The sequence below is a fragment of the Muscardinus avellanarius genome (assembly GCF_963383645.1).
Source record: "Muscardinus avellanarius genome assembly, chromosome: 16".
Classification (NCBI taxonomy): domain Eukaryota; kingdom Metazoa; phylum Chordata; class Mammalia; order Rodentia; family Gliridae; genus Muscardinus; species Muscardinus avellanarius.
In genome coordinates, this window is record NC_137802.1 from 16011158 (window position 1) to 16025155 (window position 13998).

Sequence of the window (13998 nt, forward strand, 5' to 3'; positions counted from 1 at the left end):
GCTATAACACAACAAGCAATCCAGGGACTGTGGCACACTTAATGAGACGCTCAGCAACTTAGTGAGATCCTGATTCAAAATAAAAAATAAGCCGGGCGTGGTGGCGCACGTTTGTAATCCCCGCGCTTGGGAGGCAGAGACAGGAGGATCGCGCAGGTTCGAAGCCAGCCGCGCATGCGCGCTGGCTTAGGAGAGCCTGTTTCCAAATAAAAATGCAAAAATAGCTCTGGGAGTGTAGCCCGGAGGTAGAAGGGCTTCCAGGAACCCCAATACCACCAAAAATAAAAATAATGAAAAATAAAAAATAAGCCAGGCGTGGTGGCACACGCTTATAATCCCAGCATTCCGGGAGTCTGAGACCAGAGGATCACGGTTTGCAGACAGCCTCAGGTACTTAGTGAGGCCCTCTGCAACTCAGTGAGACCCTGTTTCAAAATAAAGAATAAAAATAGGGCAGAGGGTGTGGCTCAGAGGTCAAATGCCCCTGGGTTCCATCCCCAGACCTGCAAAATTAATTAATTAATTAATTAATATTTATAATAAATATTTTATTTATTTGTTAATTTTTATTAATATCTATTCATTAATTAAATGTTTATTTATTGAATAATATTTATTATTTATTATTATTTATTAAATAAATATTTATTTATAATAAATAAATTTGCAAAATATTTTATTATTTTATTTATTTTTATTTTATTATTTTATTTTATTTATTTTTAATTTTATTTATTTATTTATGTTAGGTGTCTGAGACACCTAACATAAATAAATAAATAAATAAATAAATAAATAAATAGGGCTGGGGGGATAGCACAGAGGTGAAGGAAGAAAACCACTCTTTTCTGTTGAAGTTACAAGATTATATAGAAACTGGCAAGCTTCCATTCTGTAACTGTACCTAGGCATTCACTTTGTAACGTTTGTGCCAGTGTCTGTTTTTTTCACTCCTAGATGTCCTGGTTTCATGTTTCTCCCTTTGTAAAATCTTCCCAGAGAGAACCAGCCGACCACATTAGCTTGTGATTTGCAGCTAGTGGAGCCTCTTGGTAAGGGGATAAAAGGCTGAGCAGACTGCCTGCCCAGCTTGTAGTCTTCTGCACAGAAGTAAACTGCCATGGGGAGTTACATTTTTTTTATTTCAGGAGGGTTTTTTTTTTTTTTTTTTTTTGCAGCTCCCTTAAAGTTATTTCTATTAATTGGGGGCTCATCCGAGATCCTAACTCAGTAGCACTGAGTGTCCACAGTGGCATGGTAGGTCCTTAACTGGCTAAGACCCAGCAGTAAATGTCTCTTTGGCAACTCAAGGAAAGGCCTAAGCAAACACTTGTGGCCAACCAGATAATTTTGTGTGTGAACCAAGGTAAGAAACACCATGGGGGCGGCAAAATATTTCCTTGGTGGTCAGGATATCCTGAGGGGAGGGTTGTGTGTAAATTATGGAGGTGTCTGAGACACCGAACAAAAGTGGACTCCATAGGTTACACTTTCCCTGCAAGGGGACTGTGGAGGTGGGAGACGGGTCAGAGTTTGAGAAACCCCAGAAAAATAGGGGGAGTAGAGTTGAGTCTCTGGGAAAACACAACCAGGGCCTGGGATGGTTGGAGTGTTCTTGAGCCTTTAGGAGCTGGACATGGTGGCGCACGCTTGTAATCCCCGCGCTTGGGAGGCTGAGACCGGAGGATTACAGAGGTTTGAAGCCAGCCTCAGCTACTTAGTGAGGCTCTCAGCAACTTAGTGAGACCCTGTTTCCAAATAAATTATAAAACAGGGCTGAGGGTGTAGCCCGGAGGTAGAAGGCCCCTGGGTTCCACCCCTAGTACATAAATAAATAAATAAATAAATAAATAAATAAATAAATAAAATTTAAAAAAATAGGACTGAGGGTATAGCTCAGAGGTAGAATACTCCTGAATTTAATCACCAGAAAGTATCACAAAAAAGGTTAAAACACAAAAAACCTCAATAAATACAAAGAGATAGTTCTTGGAATACAGAGGTATTTTAATAACAAGGCTAAATGGAAGAGGAAAAGATATGTGTACGTGTGTGTGTGTGTGTGTGTGTGTGTGTGTGTTTGTATGTGTGTGTGAGATACTGAAGATGAAACCCAGGGGCATTCTACCTCTGAGCTACACCACCAGCCGTATTTTATTTTTATTTGGAAACAGAATCTGCTAAGTTAATAATAGTTTTATTACTTGCTGAGGCTGCTCTCAAACCTGTGATCCTTCTGTCTTAGCCTTCCAAGTATTAGGATTTCAAGTATGAGCCACACACCCAGCAAGAGGAAATAATTTTGAATGGCAATATTTTTGTTCTAAATGACTGAATTATCCCAAAGAGAAAACAAAAGATGAGAACAAAAATCAGAGGGTTAAGCAAGTCACAGAGGGTTTGAAGAAGTTGAAGATGATTTATAAAGGTTAATATGTATAAAATAAATTTTATGTGTTAAGGTTGGTTATAATGAAGAGGAAGTCAATAAGCCAGGAGGGGTGGCGCACGCTTGTAATCCCAGCATTTGGGAGGCTGAGACTGGAGGATCGTGGTTTGTGGGCAGCCTCAGATACTTAGTGAGGCCCTCTGCAACTCAGTGAGACCCTGTTTCAAAATAAAGAATAAAAAAAAAAAATTGGGCAGGTGGTGTAGCTCAGAGGTCAAATGCAACTGATAAGCGTGTGCCACCATGCCCAGTTCTATTAAAGAATTTATTAAGAGTTTCATTTAATGCTTTGATTCTATGCTTAAAACAATTTTCTTAAGATATTGATCTAATCTTGGTAAAAATTTACAAAAAGTAACCTAGGAAGCAAAAACAATTTTTTAATTTTTTAATTTTTTAAATCTTTCTTTCTTTCTTTCTTTCTTTCTTTCTTTCTTTCTTTCTTTCTTTCTTTCTTCCTTTCTTTCTTTCTTTCTTTTATGGTGGTACTGGGGTTCCTAGAAGCCCTTCTGCCTCTGGGCTACACTCCCAGACCTATTTTATACTTTTTTATTTTTGGAAACAGGGTCTCTTAAGCCAGCATGACTGGCTTCGAATGTGCGCGATCCTCCTGTCTCCGCCTCCCAAGCAAGGGGATTACAGGCGTGCGCCACCACGCCCGGCTTTCTTTTTATTTTATTAAGATAATTTTAAGCTGGGCATGGTGGCACATGCTTGTAATCCCAGCATTCGGGAGGCTGAGACAGGAGGATCGCAGTTCACGGACAGCCTCAGCTACTTAGTGGGCCCTCTGCAACTTAGTGAGACCCTGTTTTAAAATAAAGAATAAAAAATAGGGCTGGAGGTATAGCTCGGAGGTAGAATATCCCTGCATTCCATCCCCAGTATCGCAAAAAAAAAAAAAAAAAAAAAAGATTATTTTTTTGTGTGTGTGTGTTTTTTTTAAACAGGGTTTCTCTTTTGCCTAGCTAACAATTTACTAAGAACTAGCTTAAACAAGGATTTTACATATTTATCAAGGTAATCTCTTTTTTAAAAATACATTTTTATTGGTTCATGTAGTCATATATCTCAGTGGGATAAAAAAAAAAAAAAACTTGTGGAGATATACACGCACACACAGATCACCCAATCAAATCTACCCAATCTTCTAACCCCTTCCCTCCTCCTCCCTCCTACCCATGCTTGGCTTCCTGATTGACCTTGATATGTTTAAGTACATCCTGTGCTTTAAAGCGTTTCCCTCATCCTCCCTCATCCCCTCAGATATGTCACCTTCATTGCTCCTCTACAGGGTCCCTTCTTCATCTAGAGTTCCTCCTGTTACCCATTTCTCCCTAATATCTTGCACACTAAGAAAAGCATCTGAGCCGGGCGTGGTGGCGCACGCTTGTAATCCTGCTTGGGAGGCGGAGACAGGAGGATCGCGCAGGTTCGAAGTCAGCCCCGCTGGCGTAAGAGACCCTGTTTCCAAATAAAAATATAAAATAGGTCTGGGAGTATAGCCCGAAGAAGGGTGTCCAGGAACCCCAGTACCACCAAAAAAAAAAAAAAAAGAAAAAAAAGAAAAGCATCTGATTTCTTTTTTGTGTGTGTGTGTGTGACATTTCACTGTAAACGCCATAATTTTGTTCTCCCTTACAGCTGGGCAAAATTCCATTGTGTACGTATCCCATAGTTTTGAAATCCACTCATCCATTGAAGGACATCTTGGCTGGTTCCACAGTTTGGCAATGGTGAACTGTGCCGCTGTGAACATGGTTGCTCATGCATTAGTTTGGTATTTTGGTTTTCATTCTTTCTGTTAGATACCTAGAGGTGGTATTGATGGATCATACGGTAAGTTCGTCTTCCTTCTTCTGAGGATCTTCTATACTCTTCTCCAAAGTGGTTGCACCAACTTGCAATCCCACCAACAATGTATTAGAGCTTCTATTTCTCCACACTTATTCCCACTTACAGAAACCCTGAAAGCCAGAAGGTGAGTAACTTTGACAGGATGATCCACTCACAACCAATTTTTTTTTAAAATAGAGGTCACTTGGGTTCGGAAATCTTTTTTTTTTTTCTTTCTTTCTTTCTTTCTTTTTTTTTTTTTTTTTTTTTGGTGGTACTGGGGTTCCTGGAAGCCCTTCTACCTCGGGCTACACTCCCAGACCTATTTTATATTTTTTCATTTGGAAACAGGGTCTCTTAAGCCAGCGAGGCTGGCTCCGAGCCTGCGCGATCCTCCTGTCTCCACCTCCCAAGTGCAAGGATGTGCGCCACCACGCCTGGCTTGGTTCCGGAAATCTGCTGAGAGATTAGGTGAGGCAGCGGCAGCTTCTACTGCTTCCTGGCCACACAGTTGAAACCCACTGCCCCTTTGCTGTGAGGCAGGCCCCAGTTCCAGGCCTGCCATGCAATAGGCCTGGCCTTGCTGGCTCCAGACCCAGCCTCGCTGCACAGCAGGCTCCAGGACCGGACCACTGGCTCCAAGGTAATCTCTTGGTTGGCCCTTTGGTCACTAATCTGAGCAGAGTCAGGGGGTCTGAATGTCTGTATTTTACAACCTGTCAAAGTGACCACTTTAACCGGGTGACTCTTGTATCCCAGTACTTGGGAGGCTGAGACAGGAGAATTCTGGTTTGTTTCTGTTTTTTTTTTCCAGTACTGAGGATGGAACCCAGGGGCATTCTACCTCCGAGTGACACCCCCAGCCTTATATTTTATTCTTTATTTTGAAACAGGGTCTCACTGAGTTGCAAAGGGCCTCACTAAGTAGCTGAGGCTGCCCACGAACCATGATCCTCCTGTCTCAGCCTCCCGAATGCTGGGATTACAAGTGTGTGCCACCACACCCAGCTGAAAAGCATAGTTTTAAGGCTAACCTCAGCAACTTGATGAGGCCTTGTTTCAAAATTTTAAAAAATCTGTCAGGGGGTGTAGCTTGGAGTAGAATGCCTCTGGGTTCAATTCCCAGTACCGCCTGCGCGCGCGCACACACACACACACACACACACACACACACACACACATCGACCACTATATAACTCAAGATGTTGCAGGGTAGGAGGTCCTAATGTTATTTTATACCACCTTCATCCTTGCCTCTCTGCTTGGTCAATATTCAAGTGGGAAATACAGGAGATTTATTGAGAAAAATAAAGGCATCATATGAAAAAGGTCATAGGAGAGGGGAAAGGGTCACATTCCAGGGAAAAAGCATCCACCATGGGCCATTCCAGGGAACAGAAAGTTGGACCGGGGCACTGGGAAAGGAAATGGACAGGGCGTCTCCAAGCGTTGGGCCGTGGGGTCCCTTTGGACACCTTTTTTACGCACATTACATTCCAGTGACCGCCTTTTCTATGTTGCAATCAGCACCTTGTTTACCTCCTGTCTTTTGTGACCCCGCCGGGGTATAGGAAGGGTAGCTGATGAGCAACTGATACTGCCTAATACAATAGAGGTGGAAGCCAGGTCGATTACTGACCCCTCACTTAGCAAGCACACTGTCCAGAGGCAAAGAGCCACCATCTGCAAAAAAAAAAAAGTTACTAGCCCGTTGCCTTGGTAACACTAAGAACATACCAATACAAAATCTATATTTAAAGACCAGGGACAGAGAGGAGGGCAGAGTTCCGTGCCTGGGGCACACTGCATTTCTTCTCTTCCCTTTCTATTTCCTACTGATTTTGTAAAAGACTTATTAAAGCTGCACCATGCTGCCTATTAGTTTTAATTTACCTATTCAAAAATTCTAGTTGAGTTGAGGAAAAGAGCCCTCAGTGCCATTACAACTGTGACAACTTCTTTGTAAATTAAGACATTTAATTAATTAATTGATTGATTGATTGATTGCTACTGGGGATTAAACCCAGAAGCATTCTACTTCTGAGATACATCCCCAGATCTATTTTATTCTTTTTATTTTCTTTTTTCTTTCTTTTTTTTTTCTTTTGGTACTGGGGATTGAACCCAGGGATATTCTTATCTGAGCTATACCTCCAGCTTTAATTTTTATTTTTTTATTTTGAAAGAGGATCTCACAGCCAAGCGTGGTGGCGCACGCTTGTAATCCCCGCGCTTGGGAGCCTGTGACAGGAGGATCACGCAGGTTCGAAGCTGGTCTCCGCTACTTAGTGAGGCTCTCAGCAACTTAGTGAGACCCTGTTTCCAAATAAATTATATTAAAAAAAATGGGTCTGGGAGTATAGCCCGGAGGTAGAAAGCCTCTGGGTTCCACCCCCAGTACCACCAAAAAAAAAAAAAAAAAAAAAAGAGGATCTCACTAAGTTGAAGAGGGCCTCCAATAACTGAGGCTGGCTGTGAACCTGCAATCCTCCTGTCTCAACCTCCCAAGTACTGGGATTACAGGCGTGCACCACCACGACCGGCTCCCATTTCTTAAATAAAATAAGATAAAAATGATAACTTTGAAAATACTGACTATAAAAGAAAAACTGGTATGACTTTAATAATCTTAGACAAAATTGACTTTAAGGTAAAAGTACTTTATGTGTGTAGGGCACTGGGGATTAAACCCAGGGGCATTCTATCTCTAAATTCCCAATCCTATTTTATTTTTATTTTGAAATGGAGTCTCGTTTGGTTAATGAGAGTCTTGCTGAGGCTGTCCTCCAACCTGAAATCCTCCTGTTTCAGCCTCCCAAGGACTGGGATTATAAGCATGTGCCACCATGCCCGGCTTGCTTTGTATAGTTTGTTGTTGTTTTGTTTTGTTTTGTTTTTTTGGTGCTGAGGGTTGAACCCAGGGGCATTCTACCACCTTTGAACTACACCCTTGGCCCTATTTTATTTTTTATTTTTTTCCTGGGGATGTTACCCAGGAGCCTTCTATCTCTGGGCTACACTCCCAGACCCATTTTATATTTTATTTGGAAACAGGGTCTCTTAAGCCAGCTGAGGCTGACTCCGAACCTGCACGATCCTCCTGTCTCAGACCTTCCAAGCGCGGGAATTACAAGTGTCCACCACCATGCCTGGCTTTGTTTTTTACTTTGAAACAGGGTCTCACTAGGTTACTGAGAGCCTTGCTAAATTGCCAAGGCTGGCTTTGAATCTGCGATCCTCCTGTCTCAGCCTCCCAAGTCCTGGGATTACAAACATGTGCTACCACACTTGATTATATGTGTGTGCGCGCGCACACACACACATACACACACACACACACACGCCCTATTGGTTCTGTTTCCCTGGAGAAACCTGATTAATACATCAAAGTCAAACTTTTGAAAACCAAAGATAAAACAAAAAAAAATTTTTTAAAGGTCCGGGGATAGAACCCAGGGGCGTTCAACCTCCAAGCTACACCCAGCCCTATTTTTTATTCTTTATTTTGAAACAGGGTCTCACAGTTACAGAGGGCCTCACTAAGTAGCTGAGGCTGTCCACGAACAAGTGATCCTCAGGTTTCAGCCCCCCCCAAATGCTGAGATAACAAGCCTGCGCCACCACCCCCAGCTAAAACAAAAATCTCGACTGTATTCAGAGGATAAAAATCATAAGAAAATAATGATTCAAAACACTGTGAGTTTCTCATCAGAAAATATGATGACCATCATTTTCAGGGAAATGGATGGAACTGGAGGACATTATGCTAAGTGAGATTAGTCAGTCACAAAAAATAAGAAAGCAGATGCTTTCCCTAATATGTGAGAGTTAGGGAGAAATGGGTCATAGGAGGAACTCTAGATGAAAAAGGAAATCCTATAGAGGAGCAAACAAGACAACCTAAAGGAGGAGAAAGGAGGGGGGAAGAGGAAAATCTCTAAAACACACAATGTACTTAAACATATCGAAGTCAACCACTAAGCCAAGCAAGGGAGGGAGGGATGAGGAGGGGATGGGGTGGGAATTGGGTAGGGGTTAAATCAGTGATGTATACATGTATGTGCACACAAGTTTTTTACCCCAATATTATGTATGAATATAATACACCAATAAAAATTAAAAAAAGAAAATATGATGACCAGAAAATAGCAGGGCATCTTGAAAGTGCTAGAAGAAAAAAGAAACCAGTCACAGCAGACTCCAGTATGAAGTTAATATATCCATTAGGAATGAATGCAGAATAGACATTTTCAGATAAAAGCAAGCCAAGATATTTGTCAGCAGCAGCACTGTGCAACAACACTTAAAGTTCTTCAGGCTGAAGGGAAGATGCCAGGGAAAGCCCAGGCTTCCAGGAATGAATGAGAGCATAGGAAAGGCTAAGTATCTAGGTTAAATATAAAAGATTTAGCCAAGAGAGGTGCTATATGCCTGTGACTCCAGTACTTGGGAGGCTGAGACAGGAGGATCACAGGTTCGCAGCCAGCCTCAGCTACTTAGTGAGGCCCTTTGCAACTTAAGAGACCCTATTTCAACATAGGAGAACAAAATAGGGCTGGGTTGTGCTCAGAGGCAGAATGCTCTTAGAGTAAATCCTCAGCACTGTAAATAAATAAATAAAAATAAAAAATAAAAATAACCTAGGGCTGGGGAATGTAGCTTGGAGGAAGAATTCCCCTGGGTTCAATCCCCAGCCCTACACACACACACACACACACACACACACACACACACACACACACGCATGCACACGTACACACACATATGTATGTGTATATATGTATTATATATATATAAAACATGTTTTCCTCTAAATAATTGCTTTATTTTTGTGATACTGGGGATCAAAGGCAGGGGTGCTATACTTGTGAGCTACACACCAGCCCTTTTGTTTATCTAGGGCACTAGGGAATGACCCAGGGGAGTTCTACTACTGAGCTACATCCTCTGCTCCCTTTTTTTTTTTTTTCCCCCCCCAGTACTAGGGATGGAACCCAGGGGCATCCTATCTCCAAGATACACGCTCAGCCCTATTTTTTTTATTCTTTATTTCGAAGCAGGGTCTCACTGAGTTGCAACGGGCCTCACTACATAGTAGTTGAGGCTGTCTGTGAACTGTGATCCTCTTGTCTCAGCCTTCTAAATGCTGGGATTAAAAGTATACACCACCGTTGCTGGTGTGATGGCCCATGCTTGTAATCCCAGCGCTTGGGAGGCTGAGATAGGAGGATCGCACAGGTTCAAAGCCAGCCTCAGCTACTTAGTGAGGCTTTCAGCAACTTAGTGAGACCCTGTTTCCAAATAAAGTATACAATAGGTCTGGGAGTTGGGAGTATAGCCCAGAGGTAGAAAAGCCCCTGGGTTCCACTCCCAGTATCACACACACACACACACACACACACACACACACACACACACACACACAAGCCAGGCTAGGGATGTAGCTTGGAGGTAGAATGTCCCCAGGTTCAATCCCCCCCCACACACAAAAACAGGCACTAGGTGTAGTGGCTTACATCTGTAATCCCAGTATTTGGGCAGGTGAGATAGGAGGATCACAGGTCCAAGAATTGTTATTGATTTTATTTATGGCAGATTTTGGGAGCTCAACAATTTAAGGAGACCCTCCCCTCTTTCAAAATAAAAATCCAGCATGGGGTGCAAGCCTATAATCCTAGTACGGGAGGCTGAGATAGAAGGATGGAAGGTTTGAAACTAGCCCCAGTAGTTTAGTGAGGCCCTCTGCAACTCAGTGAGACCCTGTTTCAAAATACAAAATAATAGGGCTGAGAGTGTAGCTCAGAGGTAAAACACCCCTGGGTTCGATTCTAATACCATACACACACACACACACACACACACACACACACACACTAAATAAAAAGCTGGTAATGTAGGTCAGTGGCAGAACACTAGCATGTGTGAGGCTCTTGGTTCAATCATCAGGGACACACACACACACACAGAGTAAATAAATATATATACATAAATAAGTAAATAAAATATTCATTTCTAATAAAATTTCTTAGCAAACTAGATATAAAAGTTTAGCTCCTTAACTTGATAAGTTTAATTAAAAAATAAAAAACACAGGTTTGCAGCCAGCCATGCTGGCTTAAGAGACCCTGTTTCCAAATTTAAAAAAGTATAAAAATAGGTCTGGGAGTATAGCCCAGAGGTAAAAGGCTTTCCAGGAACCCCAGTACCACCAAAAAATAAAAAACAGCCAGCCTGGCATGGTGGCACATGCCTGTAATCCCAGTACTTGGGAGGCTGACAGGAGGATTGCTGGTATGACAGCCTCCGGAAGTAGTGGGACTCTCAGTAACCTAGTGAGACCCCCATTTCCAAATAAGAAATAAACTTAGGCTGGGGGTGTAGCTCGAATGTAGAATGCCTCTGGGTTCAATTCCCAGTATCCCCCATACACAAAATAATAATATTCTTAAAGATGTATGTATATTAATCTACACATTTTTTTTTTTAGTACTGGGAATGAACCCAGAGGCATTCTATCTCTGAGCTACACCCCTTCTCTCCTCCTTATTTTATTTTTGTGTGGTACTGGAGATGGAACCCAGGGGCATTCTATCTCCAAGATTTATCTCTAGCCCTATTTTTTAATTTATATTTTGAAACAGGATCTCACTGAGTCTCAAAGGGCCTCATTGAGTAGCTGATGCTGTCTGCAAACCGCAATCCTCCGGTCTCAGCCTTCAAGGCCCTATTTTTAGTTGTTTTTTTTTTTTTTTTTTTTTTTTTGGTACTGGGGGTGGAACCCAGAGGCTTTCTACCTCCGGGCTATTAGACTCCCATACCTATTTTATACTTTATTTGGAAACAGGGTCTCCCGTCTCAGCCTCCCAAGTGCGGGGATTACAAGTGTGCACCACCACGCCTGGCTCCTACTTTATTTTTTATTTTGAAACAAGATCTCTCTAAACTACTGAGAATCACAGAACCTGTGATTCTCATTTCAGCTTCCCAAGTATTGAGATTACAGGAATGAACATGTGCCCAGCCACTAAACACAAAATTTTAAGCTCAGTTATGGGGAATAGTGGCACACACTTGTAATCCCAGTACTTGGGAGGCTGATCACAGACTCACGGCCAGCTGCAGCTACTTAGTGAGGCCCTCTGCAACTTAATGAGAGAGACCGTTTCAAAAACAAAATCAGGCTGGGTGTGTAGCTTGGAGGTAGAATGCCCCTGGGTTCAATCTCCAGTATAACACACACACACACACACACACACACACACACACACAGACACACACACACACACACGGGCTCAGGTGTAGCTCAGAGGTATGAGGCCCCTTAGTTCAATCCCCAGTACCGCAAAAAAAAAAAAAAAGAAAGAAAAGAAGAAAAAAGAAAAGAAAGAAAAAGAAATATCAGTTACTTCTGGGAAAGAGGAAAGGCCATGTCATGGTAGAGATATAAGAGATGTGAAGATTCAATTTTTTAAGCTAAGTAGAGGTATTTAGGTACTACATCTTATTATATCCTAAAGCACATAAAAATAAAACAAAAAATAGGCTGGAAGTATAGCCTGGAGGTAGAAAGCCCCTGGGTTCCACCCCCAGTACCGCCAAAAAATAAAAATAAAAAATAAAACAAAAAAAACCCCCAAAGCCAAGGAAGTTCTCTTTGAAAAAAATTTTTTTTTGCAGTACTGGGGATGGAACCCAGGGGCATTCTACCTCTGAGCTACACCCCCAGCTCTATTTTTGAAACAGGGTCTCATTGAGTTGCAAAGGGCCTAAGTAGCTGAGGCTGTCTGCTTAGCCTCCTGGATGCTGGGATTACAAGTGTGCACCACAAGGCCCAACTGAAATATTTCAAAACAAACGAACAAACAAACAAACCAGGAATGGTGGTGAATGCCTGTAATCTCTGTACTTGAGAGACTGAGCCAGAAGGATTAAACAGGTTCAAGGCCATCCTTAGCAATTTAAACTATTTCAAAAAATAAAAGGGGCCGGGTGTGGTGGCTCATGCTTGTAATTCCAGTACTTGGGAGGTTAAGACAGGAAAATTACATATTGGAGGTCAGCCTCAGCTACTTAGTAAGGCCCTCTGCAACTCAGTGAGACCCTGTTTCAAAATAAAGGCCAACAACAAAAAAATGGGGTTAGTGGTATAGCTCAGAGGAAGAATGCCAATGGGCTAAATCCCTAGTACTGCAAAGTAAACAAATAAGGCTGCAGGGGTGTAAGTACTGGGAATATATGTAAAAAGGGGGTGTCAATTGGAGGTAGAATGCCCCTTGGTTCAATTCCTGGTACCAAAAAAAAAAAATTTTATAATAGCTAAAATAAATCACAAGTAAACCAAAAACTAAAAATAAAAAATACTCTAAAATAGCTAAAGCAATGTGAGAAACTTGCAGAGGACGTAGGAAGTCCGATATTCACATTAAGAAGGTGCTAATGAAAAGCAGGGCGTGGTGGCGCCCAAGCTTGTAATCCCAGCATTCAGGAGGCAGAGACCAGAGAATCCTAGTTCTCTGATGCCCTCAGCTACTTAGGCCCTCCACAACTTAGTGAGACAGTTTCAAAATAAAAATTTTAAAATAGCTGGGCGTGGTGACGCATGCTTGTAATCCCCGCGCTTGGGAGGCTGAGACAGGAAGATTACGGTTCACGGACAGCCTCAATTACTAAGTGAGGTCCTTTGCAACTCAGTGAGACTCTGTTTCAAATAGAAACAATAAAAAATAGGTCTAGGGGTGTAACCCAGAGGTAGGATGCCCCTGGGTTCTATATCCAGTACCACACACACCAAAAGAAATAAAAAATAGAGCAGGGAATGTAGCTCGGATGCCCCAGGGTTCCATCCCCAGACCCCCACACACACAAAAAAAAAGGTGCTAATGAAAGAAAAAATAAATTGACAAGTAAAAAGAGCCAGTTATAGCCAAATTCTTTAACTTCAGCTTTAAAATACATTACATATCCGTAGTCTTTTTATTACTGGTCTAAGGTAAAAATAAAATGTTATTTTTTTTCCAGAACCGGAGATTGAACGCAGGGGCATGGCTACCTCCAAGCTACACCCCCCAGCCCTATCTTTTTATTCTTTGAGACAGGGCCTAGGTAGCTGAGGCTGGCTGCGAACCTGCGACCCTCCAGTCTCAGCCTCCCAAGTACTGGATTACAAGTGTGCGCCACCATGCCTGGCAGAAAATGTTTTTGTTCACTTGTTATAAAGCTTAAATGTGCAGAAAAACATACCCAAAGAAAATACGCCTCCTAGTGGTGAGATGAAGGGTGATTGCCGGCTGCTTCCTGTATCAGCCCTTTCCTGGCATGAGGCAGGGGCCTAGGAATTCTTGCCTCCCCTACTCCCCAATGAAGCAGGCAATGAACAGAATTTTGGTCAAAATTAGTAAAACTTTATTTAAACTTCAAAAAAATAAAATAACAGACAAAAGGCAGATTAAGCTTTGTTCTTCCCGAGGTTCAGATGTAGGACTCAGAGCAGGAACCACCCCTATGAAGTTAAAATACCCTTTAGCCCCAGTCAAGCCACAAGCGGAGAGACCTCCACTGCAGGGTCAGGCGCGGGGCGGGCGGGGTAGGAAGAACCCCACAGCTAGGTCAGTGGGTTCTGAGACAGCACAAGTAGAGAGAGAACAAGACAAAAGCCCCATCAGAAACGGGACCCAGAAGTTCAGGGGGGAGAACTTTGTCACAGGCGTTATGTA

At 42.3% G+C, this 13998-nt stretch overlaps 1 long non-coding RNA gene across 1 annotated transcript in view; it reads right to left on the reverse strand.

Annotated features, from left to right (window-relative positions):
• LOC308275117 overlaps window positions 1–3021 on the reverse strand; it is a 562357-nt gene extending 559336 nt beyond the window's left edge. The window contains exon 1 of the long non-coding RNA XR_013961699.1: window positions 2984–3021. This is a non-coding gene — a long non-coding RNA (uncharacterized lncRNA). The remainder of the gene's footprint in view (window positions 1–2983) is intronic.
• Between the last annotated feature and the right edge of the window lie 10977 nt (window positions 3022–13998).